The sequence below is a fragment of the Lactuca virosa genome, chromosome 4, assembly GCF_052849685.1.
Source record: "Lactuca virosa cultivar CGN04683 chromosome 4, Lactuca_virosa_CGN04683_v6, whole genome shotgun sequence".
NCBI classification, from domain to species: domain Eukaryota; kingdom Viridiplantae; phylum Streptophyta; class Magnoliopsida; order Asterales; family Asteraceae; genus Lactuca; species Lactuca virosa.
The window spans coordinates 332,479,892-332,487,993 of NC_136429.1; the positions used below are offsets into that span (position 1 = coordinate 332,479,892).

Genomic DNA, 8,102 nt, shown 5'->3' on the forward strand with positions numbered 1-8,102 from the left:
CAATATCATCTTTATGTATGTAAAAAGATTTTATGCATCTATATAGAAAATAAAAATAAAAAAAATCATTTATTCTTATTTATTTATCTGAATAATATATATTTTAATACCAAAAACATCACTTCATACACATAATAAAAGTCATTAATTTTCATACTGGGAAAACAAGAAAATATTGTGCCGAAAGAGTTAGAAATAGATATTAGTTCGTCAATGTACACCTCCACATAAACAGTAAAATGTTCAACTTTTTTTAAGACAACTAAGTCAACCATATTTCGGTATTCAAAAATTAGTACACATAAAATCTAATTCAGAAAACACGGAATCATAAATTTATAACACTTTATTTACATCTCACTAAAATTCATCTAATTATATAAATCATAAAATCTTATAATTAAAGTATTTATTTCACTTCCAAATAACAAAAACACTATATTACAATGGTAAAAATATCCAAACGTCAGATTTTACAGCATATACAAATAAACAAACCAAAAAAAAACTTAGAACATTAAAAAATAAATTATGACTTCTTAAAACTCAAAAAAGTCAATAATAAATCGAAAAAATTATGTTCTACTCTGGAATGAAACTTGTAGAATCTTTATCTCAATGAACTTCTAGATCTACAACATATATTCCCAAACAAACAACCAGTTAGATTTATAGAAATTTAGGTTCAGAGGTTGAGATCTTTACAGTCGGAACTTTATTTAACCACAGCTCACTCAACTTCACTTCATGTCTTATCTCACGTAAACTTTACCTTGTTACTACTACAAAACAAAATACTTAAGGGTTATGCCAAATAAAATCAGTGCAATAAGAACTCATAGGAAAACAAAAGTAGACAAAAGCAAACATAGTTGAAGAGTATTCGAACAAATGAAAACTCAGATCTAAACATCCATCCCACCTTGTATTTAGATCATACTTCTCAAGTATGATTCCAAGAACATCAAGAAACTCCAAGAACATCCCAAACCAATAAACAATAAAATGGAAAAAAGAAGAGCAACTTCAATTAGAATAAGATAAAGAGGTTAAGAAGAAAAAAATATGACATGTCTCTGAAACAATAAACCAAAATATGAAGTTAATCGTTCAGAACAATAGATCAAACAATAAAAAGGTTAAATAAATACTAATACTTATACCTGAATAACATCATCCTTCGTTCCATTCAAATATGATATCAGCCCTTCGAGATCTATTATCATTCAAATATACAATAGAAGAAAAAAAATCACTAAATCAAAAGGACCAAGATGAACAACAAAAGGAATTTCGGACTTATTAGAAACAAAAAAATGAATCAATAAGAAGTATGACCTGTTAACTTTTTTAAGCACCAAAAACCAACACCACTGGTTCGTTCGGGGATGGTTTGCTGTAGATTTTTTTGCCTATAAATCAAACATGCTATCAAGTATTATACTCTAAAAACCCCATAAATCAAATCAAGTAAAACCGAAAAACACAACATAATATCTTAACAAACGAAAACCCATAAATCACACATGTTGGAAGCCTTCGAACTCATTTGAGCCCTAGCAGATGAAATCAAAAACCCCCATAACCACCGATGGAGTAAATTGATGGTGGTGACGGAAATTAGTGGCTGCAGGGTAGGATGGTTTGAGCAAATAGATTTGACGATGGTGGCTAAGAGGAACGACTTTGATCGGTGGCTTTAATGGTGGCTGAACCTAATTAAAATTTTAGGGAATCAAAAATAGGGCACAATATGTATGGGAGTGTTTTCGTTTGTGGAGTAAGAGGGATTTAAACACTCTTTTCTCATTGGTCGTACGCAAGTCACATGGATCATCAAAACTATATCCTCACCGTCCAATGAATATCCAACGCTCCAGATTTTGTTTCCTTGACTTCTAAAACAATTGTCTTAGATTTTGTTTCCTTGACTTTTAAAACAATTGTCTTAAATATTGTAGGACCATGTTTATAAACCCTTTATAAGATGATATATATATATATATATATATATATATATATATATATATATATATATATATATATATATATATATATATATATATATATAATTTGGTTTGAAATTTATAAATCCTAACCTATTGGAATTAAACTAATGCACATTACATGTAGTGAACCTGATCGTGTAACAATTTAATTTTGGTAACATCAAGTGTCGAGCACAAGAGAATGAGAATTCAGTTAAGATAAATTCAAATGTTAATTAAACTATAAACAATAAAATATAAAGAGGGTTTTTTTTTATCAAATTCAATTAATACTTAATTAAAACTATCAAAACTAGAGAATAGACTTAGAGACTAAAGAGATAAAGATGTTTTCACATAAATTTCAATTTTACCTTTAAATATGTTGGATTCCAATTGAGTTCAATGAATATTAAATAACATTTACCGATTTCTAAAGTATTAGTTATCTTCATCCGATTAACTAAATGTATAATTATAAATACAACTAATACAACAGTCATGCAATTAACTGTCTAAACAATTATAATTAAATTCGTATTATTAGAGATTTGATCTATGAATTAACTTAAATGGTCATGAAAGACAGTTATTAGAATAAGTTGTTCACAGACTCTATCTTTGTTACGTCCCAAAAATGCTAAAAAAAATTCATTTTTTAATAAAGTAAAACCATTCATTTCATTCCATCAATGATAATCAGAGTAATAAATATATTCCCAAAATAAACATCAGAGTTCCATAAAACAGAAGTGAGGAATCTTTAGCGGATGCGATGCAATCATGTCGGTCCCTTTCCCTTGTTACCAGAAGTACCTAACACATTTACACTTGAAAAAGTAAGCACAAAACTTAGTGAGTTTCTCAAAATACCACATACCATACTGAAATCTCTATATTTGGTTATATGTTGTGACATCCCGTAGATTAGCGTATAAACTGCGAACGACTAAATTACAGTAAATCTTTTTGTAATTTAACTCATTCAGTTTTAGTGCATCTGATGTAAAATAAATGAGTTCGTTTCAAATATTATAATATGTCAAATGATACCTTACTTCTAAATGTGTAAACTGTCAAACGAATCAAACAGCTCAAACTGCAACACTAGTTAATGTGTCTGAAAAACTGAAAATTTGTATTAAATAGTTATGAACCAGTAAAACATTAAAACCTTATAGCACATGTTCCCCTATTTTCGAAAATATAAAGAACGTCCAAAACGGAGTTCGTATGCAAAAGATACGAAATTTTTAAGAAAACAGACAGTAAAACACTAGTTTTCTTTAATCGCATAAAACCGAATCGATCCGTTGAGGCACTTACGCACCTCCGATGAAAATTCCGAGAGTGTTTTTAGACTCAGTCTATAGCCTAATATTTAGTTTCACACTCAAAATAGTTTTAGCAAAAATATTTTTGAAAATCGAAAAATCGAGCGTTTCGGGCTATTTAGACGCGGAACTTTAAACGCATTTTCCCGGAGTTCCGTAACTCGAAAAATTAATCCATTTAGGTTTTCGAAATCCTTGAACTAAACTCTATCTAACGGCATGTTCGAAAAAAATTTCTCGACATTCGGATCCCGATACACCCGATTATGGGTGTTTTTGAGCACTTAATGAGGGTATAACCTCATGTGGGGCCCACATATGATTCAAGAGGCAAAAAGATCAGATTTGGCCTCCACTCTTGTCCATTTCCACGTGACTTCTTCCCCTTTTCTACCCCTTGCATTCACACAACGCCAAAAGAGTACAAGGTATGGATGTTTGAGGTATGGCTCAAAAAGGGAAGAGTGTGTGATTTCCTATAAAATTAAGCATATGGAGCCTCAAGATACACCAAAAACCATCAGTTCTCTTCTCTATCTCAAAAGATCTTTATCTCCATCTCTCTAAACTTTATTCATCTCTCTCTCTTGGTATAACACATAACACCACCAACACCCCACCATTCCACCATCCAAAAAGCCACCATACTACCACCTTATAAACCCTTCTTAAGTCCCCACCTCCAACCAACCTCCTCCTTGTCGATTCCAACTCAAAAACAGGAGGCATAACCGAAGGAGGAGCCCTCGGAACCACTCCCTGCCACCTCGTTGGAACCCACTGTCGGTTGCCACCACCACCATCCACCACCTTAATTGTTATGGTAAGCCTTCTCCAAACACCCCTTTAGTCGTTAGTATTGCCTCCGTCGATCGTTTTATGCGAACCTAGACCGATTTTTTTCATTTCTTTGACGTATGCATGGTTGAGGAAAACAGGAGATGTGTCACCTCCTGTTATGAAATCCGAACAAAACAAACATGCATTCTAAATTAATTGTTATTACCCCATTCTCAAAACTGTTTTCAAAACTAGTCCTAAACCAATGTAACTTCAATTAAAATGTTCAAAATCCACCCGTGTATGGAAAAATCCTCTCAAATGAATCCAAGGCTTTAATACAAAACTTTAATAATTTTTTTTAGAAATATTCATTTATTTTGTATAAAATAAACTTTACATTAAATAAATTTTTATAAATTATCAGATAAAACTTTAATTTAAGTAAATTTTTTTAATTAAAATTTTGGAAGATATTAAATTAAATTTTTAGATAAAATTTATTTAATCAAATTTTTTGGATTAATAAAATTGTGGCAATTATTAAGAAGTCCTTTGCTTAGTTAAAAATACCAACTACCTCCACATATTAATTTATGTTAATATTTCCTTAGGAAACTAAATCGGTCTCGGAGTATCGTGTTCACGGTAATACATCATGGTTTCTCGCATCCATCACGAAAACAAATCGACAATCACACTTTAAGGTGAGTGTTAAGACCCCTCTTTTGTATTTACATATTTTTGGGGAGAATACATGTACTAAGTATTATAAATTATAGAAAAATATTATTACACTGCCTTTTAACTGGTTATGATACGGAGAATCTGGTTTGAAGGGCCGCTTGGGTTGTTGGATTTTAGAACGGCTTAATTGCTAGAATGATCCTGCCCTCCGATGTTTCATGTTTGGCCGTCGTCTGTACATAGTAGTTACAAAACATTGTTTAACACTTATATATTATAAGTAAACAATATCGTTTTAAACTTCAATATCCTAGTATGTTATGTTGTTAGAATAATACTACTATTGAAATAACATATGCCTTTTTACTATGGAGTTTATAAAAGAAACATACTTTGTTATAAAAGTTAGTGGCTTATACTTTACATACATGTCAAACATACTTGGCTTTTGTAAACCTGATACCATGAAATTCATTATGCCTAGAACTTATCCACAATTAAGTTAGGGCTGAGAGTTATTCACAAATTTTTTAGTTAAGGGGTTTTTAGTTAGACGTTATTCATTAGCTGAGTCTAAAAACTTAGCATACCCATGTTAAGTCATAATTTATGGTTTATACTTTGCTTTTCTAGGCCTTTATGGTTGTCGGTTTAGGGCCGAAATTCCCTTGAGTTCCTTTGTAATTGGACCGAAATCTCATGTGATTTCGGTTAGGCTTTTGGGTTTTGGGCTTGGGCTTTGTATTTAGGTCCAAGTATATATATAGTGTTATGTAGGTGTAAAAGTGGGAAATGTGGGTGTGTGGAACGTTCTCGGTGCTGCCATAATCATAGAACACGTTCAATAGAGCAATAGAGAGAAATAGAAGTGAAGTTGTGAATCTTATGTACCCGATTATTCAATAATAGTGTGCATTGAAGATTAATCATTTCTTGTTCTTATTCATCTTATATCTTGCATTATACACTTTGATTTGGATTCCGCACCATCAAAGTGAATCTGACTGATACGTAGGAGAATTTGGGACTAACAAGTGGTATCAGAGCTTGGAGCGGTATCAATTGGGTAATTGCAAACGGTTTTGATTGGAGTTTCTTGGTGTTTTTTGATTTATATTTTACGAATTTTTCGCCATTGTTCTTCGTGTTCTTCATATTTTTGGAGTTTTGTTCGAGTTTGGCATTAAAGATTTGAAAATCTTGTGTTTTTGGCAAGTTTTGATCATTTTTGGTCGATTTTTGCGAGACCCCGACGGCTGTTCTCGGTCTCGGATTAGGGTTTCAGCATCGGATTTCGGTTAGCAGTGTTTTCGGTGGCGCGCCTCCGGTTCTCGGTGCTAGGATTTTGGTCCGCAGTCTTCGATCTCGCAGATTCTCGGTCCGGAGGTTCTCGGTCCTCGTTTTCGGTTAACGATTTCGGTGCGAGATCCTCTTCTTCGGTCAATAGTATTCGGTGCGAGACTTCTCGGTTAGGATGAGAAGCCTCGCATTTTTGGTCTAAAAATCACATTTTTCGATTTTTGAAGTCTCGTTTTCGGCCTAAAGTTTTGACTTTCGACTTTTGACTTTCAAATTTGAGTTTTGACTTTCAAATTTGACCTTTGACTTTAAAGTTATCACATTTGACCCTTAAGTTTGACTTTCAGTTTTGACTCTCAAGTTTGACTTTCAATTTTGACTTTTCAAGTTTGACTTTCTAGTTTGACTTTCGAGCTTTCAAGTCAAAGGGCATTTTTCTTAGTTTCAGAATCACTTCTATTTTTGGTAAATTATTCTTTTTGGTGAATAATGAGTTCTTCAATCACCAAGGTTAATGAAACTTCATGTTCTCAGTCCTGTGAAGCTAAAAGTAAACTTTATCGTGATCAACATGAATTATTAATTAGAGAAATTGAGGACCTTAAATATGAAGGATATACTCTTAAGAAGGCCCAAAAACCTTTAAAAGAACAACTAGAGGCCAAGACAAGAGACTTTAGATAGCTTCAGGAAGACTATAGTAACAAATGTGAGAACTATAACCATGTTAAGAGACAACTTGCTAGTCTAACTGCCGAGCTTAACACATTGAAAAATAAGTTTGAGAATGCAGACTTTAATTTTAAAAAATTTGATGTGTCAAGTAAAAAGGTTGAAACAATGATTGAAAAACAATTAAAATTTAAAGATAATCAAAATAAGGGTCTAGGGTATCACAGTGTTCCACCTCCCTTCAATGATAATTATACCCCGCCCCTTGAAACCAATGAGGTAGAGATACTGCTCAGTTTGGCTCGCCCCCTGTACCAGCTTCAGTTAAGACTGAACAATCCGGTCCAACTGAGAGTATTGAGGTGAGTGATACTAATGCCTCTATTTCATGTGCAGGTAAAGTAGTGGAAGATGAGAACAAGGAGAACATAAACAATTATGTTAATTCTGTTGATTGTCAAACAAATGTCTATTTGAACTCTGAATTTGTTGCTTCTAATTCAGTTACTTCGAATAAACCTGCTGTTGGTAAATACAGGCCACCAAAATAAGTAAAATATACTACTTGTTGTAAGCGTGCCTGTGGGAAAAATCAGAGACAAGGCATGGGCACGTTAACCGGGACAGGCAAAAATAGCTTCTACGTGAAGAAATAGACATGTTTCAACTGTGGAACACTTTGACACATTGCCAAAAATTATCCAAATTGTGCATATGTCCCCTTCTATGCACAAGGTTGGCAGAACATGCCAAGAGGGAGATCTTCCAAAAGAAATCCTTCGAGGTCACAATCACATAATGGTTACTGGAACGCTAAGAAGGGAAAGAATCAATCTCCCAAGGACAAGAAATGAATGTCTGACAAGAAGCCAACTTCAAGATATGGTTTTGTTAGACAAAGATCGGTTAGGTGAACGTCATCCCGACGATCAGTTTCAAATTCTAAAGCAAGTGCTGAGGCATCCATTCGCTCAAACAAGAAATGGATTAAACCCAACTACAGATGGGTACCAAAGGTTCACACTCCCAAATCATCTAATGTTTCTAACACTTCTTCATATTCTGTGTCTGATAAACATGACATGTCATGGGAAAGAGTACCTTGTGTAGATGATAATGGTCAACTCAGCTTCAAAATGGATTGGGTTCCAAAGAACAACTAATCCCACACTCTTTGTTGGGGCAGCTATGGAGGAATATTATTAAACTTTGGTTTGTTGATAGTGGTTGTTCCAGACACATGATAGGAGACATCTCTGAACTACATTACATTCAGAACTTTAATTGAGAACATGTATCCTTTGCGGAAAGGAAGAGAGAGGAGGATCATAAATGGGGATTG

The 8,102-nt window shown here is 33.3% G+C and overlaps 1 long non-coding RNA gene across 1 annotated transcript; it reads right to left on the minus strand.

The window, feature by feature from the left end:
- Positions 1-392: 392 nt before the first annotated feature.
- Positions 393-1,801, minus strand: LOC145108560 (uncharacterized). Its single transcript, XR_013708384.1, has 4 exons — positions 1,527-1,801; positions 1,339-1,412; positions 1,164-1,216; positions 393-782 (listed from the first exon to the last, which is right to left on the minus strand). It is a non-coding gene; the product is annotated as an uncharacterized LOC145108560 (long non-coding RNA).
- Between the last annotated feature and the right edge of the window lie 6,301 nt (positions 1,802-8,102).